A 13260-nucleotide genomic window follows, 5' to 3' on the forward strand; every position below is an offset into this window, starting at 1 on the left:
CAACTCTGAGATTGCACCACATTGAAGTGAATGGAAACCTCCGCTTACAGAGATTTCCATTCAAATACTCGAACATTTACAAATAAGAACGTATGGTCTCGACCATATGTGGTTCGAACTTGTAAAAGTTCAGCTATGTGATAGGAACCCTATATTTATATGTACTGGTACACATATATTAGTTACAGGCAGCGAATGGACATGTTTGATATAGCCATTCAAGGTCCATTTTTATACTTATTTACTTATATAGGATGTACCTATGATTGGGTTGTTTATTAATTTTTAACATTTTGATGAGTTTTTAGTGAAGGCTCTTACTTGTATCTATTTATTTTATCTACCTGTTTATTCATGACTTATTTATGTTTGGGTTTATCAATGAGTTGTTTTCATTTTTGAGGAGTGTTTTTAAAGATTCTTTTTGGTGAATGTTTCATACATTCATACATTTGGAAATGCATATACATACACAATTTTATGATGGAACACACAAGTGCTATGTTTATATTTCAATTTACTAAATAATTATTTTGCACTTTACTTTTTGCACTTTGCATTCTGACCTTGATGTTATATAAGACCATTTCCTTTGTAATACACTAGGTTCCGAAGAAATCTATGCTGAATTGCACATGACAAAACTGTTTATCCTAGTGTCCTTTCATTTCATTTTATCTGATACTTTGAATATAGTGAACATTAAGTTTAGTTTTATGAAACATCGACAAGTGGAGAAGATGGCATTGTGGAATTCTTTCAGAAATACTACTATACCTCATTTTGCGGTACTGAAACTCACTCACTTTACCACCTTCTGTTATACGTCTTCACTTTCAACTACCCTTGTATTCCATTTTTGAACTCTAGCTCTCTCACCACTATACCTCTTGTAAGATATATTACTTTCTGTTGAAAATAGAAAATCTGTGTACTTTATCACATTTGAAATGCAATTCTCCCTTTTTTGAAAAATGTTGTAAACTGTTGTATATTATTGCATTTCAAATGTGAGTGCCACTCTACCTATTACTGTTGTTTGTACATTAGAGCCTTTCTACTCAGGTCTCCATTGAAAATGGGTCTTGCGTTCAGTAGGACTTTTTCAGCAAACAAAAGCAGTAAAAAAATAATTATATATATATATATATATATATATATATATATATGGATCTACTTTTCTTATCAAAATTACACTTGTTCGAAAAAGAAAAGTAGACCCCCACCAGCGAAAGTTCACTTCAATGAAACTGCACATTCGCTGAAGCATAGTCGCCGTATTGGCTAAACCAAAAAAAAAAAAAACACATAAAAACATCTTTTGCAGGGGACAAGCCCCCCTGCACCCCCCATGTGGGCCCACCATAACCCCTTACTTTAATATTCTCACTCCGAAATCGCACTACATTGAGTAAAAGGGAATATTCCCTTATCCCCATTGTACCACAATCTCAGCACTAGTTGACTTAGTTGTACAGCAACACTAAACATTGATGTACAACTAAGATTACATGCAAACTGCATGTTTTTATTTCTTCTTTTTTGCTTTTTTTCTTTTATGTTTTATCTTTACACGAAAGTGCATTTTCGACAAAATTCACTTTTGCGGAAGTTCACCCGCGAATTTACTTTTCCTTAAAATGTAAATTCAATGTAGTAAATGGATCCCATATATATATATATATGTGTGTGTGTGTGTGTGTGTGTGTATATATATATATATATATATATATATATATATATATATATATATGTATGTACTGACATTTGATTACTGGGAAAGTTCAACTGGGTAAAAGCTCATTTTCAGTGGAAGCCCCAGGAGAAAAGCTCCAAATTATTAGATAACATATTAATAACAATAATTGTATACTCTTCAAAAATAAAACAAAAACATCAGCAGTTTAAATAATTATAACAAATTAGATATAAGATAAAAACATTGGTTAAAATGCAATGCAGGGTATATGACAGTAATTTAATATTTAGGGAAATTTTAGACAGTTTCTAGAAAAATTAAAGGTAAGTTAGGGAATTGTAATATAATGTGATGGAAGAACAGGCTTATGATATATTTAGAGAAAAAGTCAGAAGATAATTAGATAACAGCAAGGAAGTAAGTGAAGAAGGGTGATTAAGAAAGTATAAGGAATGAAAAGGTATCATATCTAGGGATATAGTTTATACCGGTTTTGAGTAAGAACAAAGCCATATTTTAGCTAGGAAGTCTTTCAGAGTGGTTTTGAAAGATGAGAGGGAGGGTATAGACCTGATTGATACGGGTAACAAGTTCCACAAGTACAGAAAATGCCCAGCAGATTTGCTAGGATTGTAGACAGAAAGGAGTTTTGGTGACTGGATCACAATGATAGACTGTAGTGGCACCACCTCCCATCATCACTAGTAACACTGCTTTCCATTATCCCAGAAGAAATGGTTTTTTAAACCTTCATTGGGAATTCTTTAGCTTCCATAATGCTACTCACTGAGTTGAAATATCCTCATCCTATCTCTGCACCAATACGCTATGTGCCTCCACCTCACCTTCCAGGTCCTCTGATATTAGTTTTTCTGCATCCACTTAGTTTTATAATGGGATATGTTGTTATTCAAGTCTGTTGCTTCCATACAGAGGCCTTTCTGCTTCATCAGTGATATGCTAAAGTTCCATCTCAACCTGCTTCTTATATAACCCCCACTGTACCAATTGCTTTCCTTTTGGCTTTACCGACAAACAGGGTAAAAATACTCACAATGCTCTCCTTCAGATGCTACAAAATGTCACATTTACAAGGCTCCTATTACAGACCTGCATGTTAAGTGGAACATTGTAACTGTTATTCTTAGCCTGTTAGTTCTGATTTAATCACTTGGGCTCCAAACTAGTTACCTTGCATTGGAAAGATTTGTGGTCTACACTCTTATGGCAGGAGAGGCAGCTTACACTCTTCACTCTTCAAAGTTGGGACTTGCTGGTTGAAATCTTATTGTGTCTGCTGTTATAAAAGTGTCTTAATTCTGGTTTAAACACTTGGCACCAAAATAGCTATTTTACACTGAGAAGGTTTGTGGTCTACACTCCTCTGGGTGGCATGTAGCATGTATTTTCTGAAGGGTATGAAATCTGAATCTCAAATATCTGTCATTGTTTTCTGATTTCAGTACTCAAATATTTGGTAATGATTTGCCAGAAAACCACAATTTTATGAGTAACAGGCCAAAAATATGAGGCAAAAATCTGGACATTCTGTGAAAATGTGTACAGTTGAGAGGTAGGTCCCCAATCTATAGAGGGGTAGCTGATATCTTCCATGAAAATTGTATTGGGTTGAACGGTGAGGGAATCTACTACATTGAGACAGGTAGTATGGGTTTCCTGGAAAATGGAGTGGGACCTATAGGATGCAAGGATGTAGTATGAGACCTAATTTATGGTGAATTGCACATGTATGGATTTCAATAGGTCATGCACTTTAACTAGTCTGGATGCGAGGTTGTTTTTTATATAGATTGAGAATGCTCAACCTTTAGCTCCCTCCTGTGTAGTAGCTGGTCTAAAGGTGTGAAAGGCATTATAACCTTGCACTGCCTGGATACTCTCCATGAGCTATTTACAAAAACCCTGTACAGCCATATTGATAGCTGTATAGAGTTAGCTGTGCTCAGTCATATTAAGAATACAACAAACTCAAAAGACAAGCTACCCTGGTGGAATCACAATATCAATCAGTTATACAAATAAAAATCTTGGGCAAGCATAGGAGGAAAAAAGCCCAACATACCAAAATTCCCCTGACCATGCTAAACAGGCAGCTAAGAGTGTTAATTAATACTTCAAAGGCTAAATTTGAAGAAAAAAAATAGCTTTTCAGGCAAAGGACAACCACAAGGCTTTCTACAGCTATGTCAGTAGCATCAAGAGAAATACACAAAAATTCTCAGAACTTATTGTAAATGACTTTACCCAAACTTAACCAGAGACCATTGTCAACTTTATGGCTGACAGGTTCAACTCCAAATTTCTCCCCCTACTCCCCACCGATAATCCAAAGAAAATATGGCATACCATAATTTCCCCAACCATTACTAGAGAGTAGGTCATCAATGTACTTTCCAAGACCAAAAACACTGCACAGTTGAGCCCTGATAACATTTCAGGATGGTTACTAAATAGCATGAAACATGACGTCCATTTGAATCACATTTCAACTGGAGCCTATAGTCAGATTTTGTGCCCAAGGAATGGATGATGGCTACAATAATCCCCCTACATAAAGAAGGTCCAACCACCAATTCAGTAACTACAGGACCATAAATCTGACCTGACTCATATGTAAGTCCATGGAAAAGATCATCATGGCCATGATAAATGAGGACATAGGGAACACTGGACTTATCACAGTTCATCTTTATTAAAGGAAGGTCATGCCTATTAAATCTGGTGGACTTCTTTCAGAGAGTCACCAAAGCAATGGACGAGGGCAAGAGTGTGCACAGAGCTTACCTTGACCTGACCATGGCATTAGATACAGTATCTCACACAGGCATTATAGACAAGCTCACTAAATTAGGTATAAACCTTTTTATCCCCTGCTGGATAGCCAACTGACTCACTGATAGGATCCAGGAGGACAAAATAGGTGAGGTCACCTTCACCAAGAGGCCAGTCACTAGTGGAGTCTCCCACAGCTCTGCACTGTGACAACTCCTTTTTGGCTTCTATTTCTCTAAATATGGAAGTAAACCCTGAAAGTTTATGGCTGACTAAGTTTGAAGATGATTGCAAGCTGTGGATTATCATCAACTCCCCTACAGACACTAGCATTCTCCAAGAAGGCCTATATCTGACTATCAAATGGTGCTAAAACCATGATCTTAAACTCAATGCTAAGAAATGCAAAATTGTAACCTTTGGGAAGTCAATCATCCCAGCTAATTACCATGTTGATAAAATGCCCTTAAGAGTTGACCCAATGGTCAGGGACTTGGGTACACATTTAGACAGTAGCCTTACCTTCAACCACCATGTGGCCACGGTGGTGAGAAAATCCTTTTATTTCGCACAACTTATAAGTAAGGGTATGGCATATAGATCCAAAGAGGTCATTATCCAACTGTACTCTGTCCTTATCAAACCAGTCATAGAGTACAATGTTCCCTTCAGTGTGTACCTGACCATACATATGCAGCAACTTGAGTGACCTCAAAGATTCCTTTCAAAAAGATTACAAGGTATAACAAATCTGCCTTATGCAGAGTGTCTTAAAGCCCTTTTCATCTGCTCAGTCTCCAATAGATTTCTGGGGGGGCGTTCAAGACAAGACATCCACAAACCCCACACTCATGAATCTCCTACATATTCATAAGTGAAACACCACCATAAATGCAAGGTCTAGGGACCTAAATTATGTCTGTGACTTAAACAGAACATCCTGGAGAGACAGATATGCTTCCCAGAGACAGCCCATCTTATGAAACAGGCTTCCCATCCATGTGAAGCTGATTTCATCTATTACCCAATTTAAAAACAACCTAGACCAGTGGATGGGGAATGAAAAAATTATACAAGGTCTGGCACTCATGTCCCTTATGAACAGAGGCAGCTTATAAATGCCTGGTCCTCAATGTCCTATTTGGAAACAGATTGTCATTATTCTTTTAGGAAAACTTGACTAGGCTTAGAAAAGCCCCCACAGTCATTTACTTATCTATGAATCTATGAATCTATGAATATATGAACATACTTGATAGGGTCTACCAACCCCGTCCTTTTCCCCTTTGTAGGCTTGCTTTATCTTCAGGAAAATCTTTCAGCTTCACAGAAAAGTATCTGAAGACCCAGAGTGTTTATTCCATGATTTGGAGACACAGAGTGCTTAACCTTGGCCATTCTAAACATCAGATAATTTAAGCAGGAGTATCTTTTTCCTCGGACTAGAAGGATATCTTTATTTCTGTCAGCTTATCATGAGCTTGATACAAGCACATACATTCTATGGGACTTACTTGCAAGATACATACTTTTGAAAATAATGTGAAAAAAGCTGTAACCAAGACATTTCATTGCAAGTTTGTTAAATGTGTGGATTTTATGTTTTAAAGTAGAGAACCTTAAACTATGATGCCTGCATGACCTTGTAACCTACAAAAATAGTTACTTTAAAGAAAATCTTCATTTGTATATTAAAATATGCTAATTGCTTTCCTAAATGTACATCTATGCTGAAATGCTGTAAGTATTCAAACCAGTAATATATGAAAGCAGAATTTTAAGTTAAAAATACAGCAGTTCAGAAATAATACAATTATTGTCTTCCCAGAAAAAAATAAAAATATTCTTACCTTTGCCTAAATGTGCTTAAAGGTTAATCCTACAGAGAATTCTAAAAATAATTAAAATGTTTTAACCAAAACTATTTTGCTTTTCTTTAAAACATAGATATTCTATTTTTGCTGTTACACTTTCATTTCGCTGCTAAAATTAGCTTTTTGCTATGTTTTATCCACATTAAAAAAGTATGATCTGTTGATGTAATATACTTAACATATTTAATTCAATTCTTATTCCTTTTCTCCAAATTGCTTAGTAGAAATTATAGTTTCCAACTTTTACTCTTCCCTTGTCTTTTACAAGAGAACAATTCAAGTCCATTTCTTCTGTATTGTTAATTTATTGTGATTCATGATAGATGAAACAGTTTCATCTCTAGTATTGTATAGTGTTGCATCTTACAGAATATATACCTTGAAGTGATTCTTTTAGGGCTTCAACCACAGTCTAGCAGTCTTCTGTTTTCAAAAGTCCTTCTAGAAATGCCATGTCAAATGTTATAATGGTGTTGCCTGGCTTTACAGAAGGATTGCACCAAGTTGTTCTCAGACTAGGTTGATTGTCCAGGTGTGAAATAAAATTAATAACAGACAGTGGAATTGCTGCTAGATTTGTAGGCATTGTATCCAAAGACCTGTGGACCATCTCAATCCCATATAAGAGCCCTTCTTGAAAGTTTAATACTTTTGGCAACCAATTATTCAAAAAGCTCACCATATTATCTCTCTTCATTTTTTTTCTTTGAGTCCACAAATGTTTAAGTTATTCCACATTTCACAGTGTTCCATTTCTTTCACACTTTTAGCAGCCAGGTATTCTGTTTTTGCATCTTCCTATCCAAATTTGCCCTGCATACATGAACCAGATGTTTCTACATCTTTTGCGATTTCTTCTTGCTGATCAATCATTTCTTTTTTATTCTTTCAATTTTCTTGCTGCAGTCATTTTGCAAGTATTCAGTTTTGGTATCCATTTTCAGGACAACTCCAGCAAAGAGGACATCATCTCTTGAATGTCTTTGTGTATTGTCATATCTTGTTAGCTAGACTTTGAAGTACCAATTTTATCATGATCCACTTTTGAGTATAATTATGAAAGCTGTAGGGTTGTCCTACAGTTACAATCCAGACATTTGGCAGAGTAATTATAACAAAATGATTCCCATTTTCCTCATGTTTTGTGGAACTTTCCTGTCAAACATCAAACCTCTATGGAACACAGGGTGCTGCTACATCACAGATATCTTGGAAGTAGAGTCTTTCAACTTGGACGTGTCTTGATAATTTCGTAAAATGTTTTAAATGGCATGGATTTGTGATACCACATTTCACGCACTGTAACAGCACATATCAGTCTAGAATGTTCTTTTTGCAATCTCTGTAAAAAATCTTTTTTCCAGGTATTAATCCAATTATACCACATTATAGTCTATGAGGTAGAAGAATGCACATAAGAAAATGTGAACTGCATGAAGCATCATGAGGTTGATAAATGATACTTTTCAGACACAGACAAATGTGTTTACATTTCCAAGAAGAATATCTTCTCTCATTTTTCAAAGTTATATTTAGTATCACTGTAAAGTTCTTACTATTTTTAATGGTGTTTCCTATATATATATATATATATATATATATATATATATATATATATATATATATAGGTCTACCTGAGAACACCGACAGATCGAAACACCGACGATGAGAACACCGACACCAGAAGAACGACAACTGAAATAACTGACAGTTCGAAATCCCGACGCTGAAAATACCGACATGCGAAATGAGCATGACTGTGTAAGTATGCGATAGTGACAGACTTTACTGTTAGGCTGCGGGTAAGGTAAGTGTGCGTTAGTGACGGACTGTAGGGTTAGGGTGCGGGTAAGGTAAGTGTGCGATAGTGACGGACTTTAGGGTTAGGGTGCGGGTAAGGTAAGTGTGCGTTAGTGACGGACTGTAGGGTTAGGGTGCGAGTAAGGTAAGTGTGCAATAGTGACAGACTTTAGGGTTAGGGTGTGGGAAAGGTAAGTGTGTGATAGTGACGGACTTTAGGGTTAGGGTGCGGGTAAGGTAAGTGTGCGATAGTGACGGACCTTAGGGTTAGGGTTTGGGTTAAGGTTACTGCATAGATAGCTGTGTATGTAAGGTTTAGTGTAGGTTTGTAAGGTTTTTGGTGTGCTTGTGTTGTGTGTGTGCTGTGAGTCGGTGTTATGGTGTTCGGTAATGTGGACTGTCGGTATTGTGTGGTTTCGGTGTTTTGGTGTCGGCGTTTTGGCTGTCGGGTTTATGGTGTGTCGGTGTAGTGTAGGGGATCCATATATATATATATATATATATATATATATATATATATATATATATATATATATATATATATATATATCTGCACGCACACACACACACACACACACACACACACACACACACACACACACACACACACACATTGTGTTTTACTCTAGAATGAGTATACTGAAAAACTCCCCAGAATTACTACACAGAATTTAATTTGACAGCTGCAGCCCTAAGATTTTAATAATTTTAACTATTCCCTACATAGTTGTTTCTTCTTCTTGTTTCACAAACAAATTTCATTTTATATCCAGACCAGAAAATCAATGTTTTCTGCTTGAAAAGGGATGCTTGCCTCTGTTTTGCATGATCATATGCAGTATTACATGTGAGCATTTCTGTTGCCTATGCTTGTAAAGTGGAATCATAAAAATGGTATGGTCAAATTCTTGGGGCAAAGTTATTAACTGTTATGGTGAATCCACAGTTTGTGAAATTTCTAATGCCACCTTTGTAAGTTTAAGTATTGTTGCTCTTCAGACGTATCAGAAAGCATGTTTTCAACACACAAAAAAATTATATTGTGCTTAATTTACTCAATAATTTGCCTTAGCACACTTAACAGTTTTTACTACTTGCAGTCTGGATACTCTGTCATCAAAATTCTGTATTGGAGTGCTAGCTAAAATATCTGAAACCACTAGATTACTGTAGAGCATCCCTTATTATACTAATATCATAGGTTCATCATTAAGTACATGGTTAGCAGCCCTATGGGTTATGTTAAGCCTAGTCAATATTCCTCAAAGGTGAGAATCAATCCATGTACTTTGTGTTTGTGAGGTACATACCTTAACCATTATGTCATCCACAACCCCTGGAGGTTTCTGGTTTGGAACAAACTTTATACCGCTTTTGTTTTATACAAGCCAGAAGCTGAACTTACATTTGCTTTGTAGAAAATCAACTTCCATTTCAGGCAAAAATGGCATATGCTACATCATGAAGGAAGGTCAAGAGATGATCAAAGACTGAAATCATAACCAGTGAAAATCACCATGATTGGAAGTATGCAACTAATTTCAGCAATAGTGTCTTCTAGGGAACTCAACGTATTAGTGAAGCAGTATTGTCAAAGTAGGCTGTGTATGTCAAATGGTTTATTTACAGATACTGGGAAGCTTTCTGTGTGCATCATAAGAAGTAAATGCTCCAACTCAGCTTTATAGTCACTCCCTGAAAATGATTTGCAATGCAGTGCAGTGCAGTGCAGTGCAGAAATGCTATTTTATTGTCATTTCCTCACAGCCTCATACTTGTTATTTATCTTTAGCTGCTCTTGTTGCAGCTCATCTGTGCAAATCAGTATTTATATCTGACTTTAAACATGCTCTACCTGCATCTTACTATTATATGATTGATTAGTGCATAGAATAAAGGACAGAAGAGGTCCTCTCAGTTGATCTGTGCAGATAGGAATGACGTTTTATCATTTCCCAGTTAAAGTAGATAGAAGTAACAGGAAAGTAAAAAAATGGAAAGTTGACAAATACTTAAATGAAGAAGTTAATTGCATAAATTGCAAACCATATTTAACATTTTAGTTAACCAGAACAAATGACAGATAATAAAAATATAGTTCCTAAATATTGCAATATAATGTAGTTGTAAAGACTTAGGTATAAGAGATAATGTGAGTAAGAAAAGAAACAATAAACATGGTAATTTGATGCAGAATGTTTGGAAGTCAAAAACGAAATGCAATATATATTGAGACATCAAAAACTAAGAACTCAAGACCGGGTGGAAGACAAAGGATCCAGATACAAAAATGAAGCACTTTCATTCTTATTTAATTAGGACTTCTTCAGAAACAATGATTGAGACATTTGCAAAATAACAAAATGAAGAATATAAATCAATTAAGAAAAGCAATATTTAAATGTGATTAGATTAGGAAAAAACAAATGTCTAATAAAGCTCCGTGCATTTGGTAGAAATTGTAATTACAAATAAAAATTGTAAGTTGATAGGTACATGAAAAGGAACAATGCCAAGTGACAGGACATAAGTCATAACCTTTATACAATTCTTTGAAGAGGAATATGCAAATGAAGTTACAATTAAAGAGAAGGTTATTGACATTTTACATAAAAAATAAATATATGTTTGATGAATATGATATAGTTGAGGCCTTATAAATGTTAAAAAAACAATAATGTTCAAATTCCTTATGAAATAGTCATTGAAATATATAAAGTTGTTAAAGATGAATATACAGATGAATCATATGCATTTTGTAGTTAGTGTGTCACTATACTATACTATACTGCACTATACTGTACTGTACTATACTATACAATACTGCACTACACTATACTACACTATATTACTTTGGGCTTAGTTTTGTAATTTATTTGGATTGAAGCTTTATTTGCTTACAAACTCCATTTAGAACCTGAGTCTTCAAGTCTGGTGAAGCCTGGCAAGTTCAATGCATGGCTAAAACTATAAAATCACATATAATAGGAAATACAATGGTTGAACTCAACAGAAGGAAACACGCAAACATTCAGAATACATAGCTTGGATGAGTAGTTTTCCCTTTTCTTAAGACAAAAATGCAGCATCTTAAATTAATAAAGTAATTTAGTTGTGTATTATAACGAGCCATTGCCAAAGTAAATTAATACAATCTAACAACAACAACCTTATAAGTCCCAGTCTAATCTATAAAAAACAGAAAATGCCTTTGTACTTCAGTATTCATTGTGAGATGTTATATATATTTGATATTCTAGTTTGTTGACACTTTTTTTGAAAATTAGATGTAGTCTCACGTGGCTGCAGTTAGCATTTCACCAATGGCATTTCACTCTTCTAATTCCTAGGGGAAGATGTATTACTCCTGGCTAGTTTTTCTTTCTTTCAATTTGCTGCTTATCTCTTTCATGAGATCCCTATTACTGCTTGTCTCTTGTATAACTTGCATATTATCTCTTTTCTTTTAGGATGTTATTCCATTATATAACTTCTTAGATTTGTACCTAAAGTATATTGCATGCTATGTAACAGTTTGCTATTTCCTTAGTAATTCTTGTGTGAACTTGTAATATGCATCTGTTGTTATTTTTTTTACTATTTGTACTTTTAACTTTAATTTGTACTACTCTGGAGATTTTTCTGCCTGGGTCTCCACTGAAAACATTTTTTTTTCCAACACAGTCGGACACTACCCAGTTAGCAAATGTAAAATAAAATAAATTAAAAAAATAAATAAGGTGAATAACAACTTTGTATTCATCATATTGAACACTGCTGCAGTAGCCTTAGCTACATGTATTATATCCTGCCAAGGATATATCAGCTGGTGAGCTTCCAAAGATACAGAGTACCTTCCACATACCCAAACTGTCAGACAGATTGAGCTTAGTTGACTAAAAGGCAGGTTTGAGTGCCAAGCCCTTAAGAGCTTTACTATTGCTGAAGAGAATGCTCATCTGATGCTTTCAATGATCAGCTTTCAGCTTGTGCTGTTCCTTTGCTGGAAAGATAACCTCTCTTTGAGGAAAAATACTTCTGTTTAATAATTGTGGTTATTATTTATACTTTCCTCTTCAAGAAAGTTATTTTAAAGCTAGGGGTTTCTGTTTTCATGGACTGTCCTGTACTTTTAAATGGAAGTGTTCTTTTTTCTGTGAGTTCAAAAGCTGCTTAAAGTAACTGAAACCCATTTTTTCCCTGTGGAGATTGTGTTTATTTTACTCTTTGGGTATAGCATAGTGCTTTAAAGTGTTTTTACTGTGTTTGGCTGCAGGAAAAAAGTGACTTTTTAAAGACTTTTTATTTTTACTAGCATTTGCTGTTTGTTTTCCCAGGAAAACAGGCACCAGTTTTGGCTTGATCATAGAAAAAACTGAAGGTCCCCACCCTTGGTCCTTTTTCCAGCCACAAAAAGAAAACATTAAGCAAAAAGCCTTTCACACTACAGCTGGATGGTAATTTTGCCTCAGCCACAGGTGGGTGACTTTACTGTGGACATTTCTTTCAGACCACTCATCTGTTACCCTGAATCCCTCTGGTGCAGCACCTACAGTCACTATGAACCAGGAGTTAGTCACATACTCTGTTTGGGTCCCTTTAGTGGACAAGGGAAAGCCACTCGTTGATCCTGGGAGAGAGAGAACACAGAAGGCTCCCCTGTTTTGTCTGAATATTGTGTCCATCATTAGAGAAGCTGCTACTGCACTAGTAACACTGTTGGACTCATGTTTCCATCAAAATAAAGAAAGAAACAGCATGTATTCGCTCCCTCTCAAATTTCTTTAGACATGAGTAGTTTACTGGGTCTGGCTCATGGTTTATATCAGACTATTGATCCTTCATGTAAGGTAGTTTTCTGGCAAAAGAAAGAGGGATACTTCCTTTCCTGAAGAGATTCAAAACACTGAATCTGGACAGGAGGCTTAAAGGACAGATATGGGTTTTCTCCTCAAATTTATAATTCAGACTCAGAGGAGAGCTCAGTTTCTAATCTTCAGTGCAGAGGTTTCTCTCAAGAATGTGCCAGTGCTTTCAAAGGACAACACTGACATTTCACATTTCCACATAAAATACTATGAGCTGTTACATAAG

The sequence above is a fragment of the Protopterus annectens genome, chromosome 8.part0 (genome assembly GCF_019279795.1).
Source record: "Protopterus annectens isolate FY-2018-M chromosome 8.part0, PAN1.0, whole genome shotgun sequence".
Taxonomy (NCBI): Eukaryota; Metazoa; Chordata; order Ceratodontiformes; family Protopteridae; genus Protopterus; species Protopterus annectens.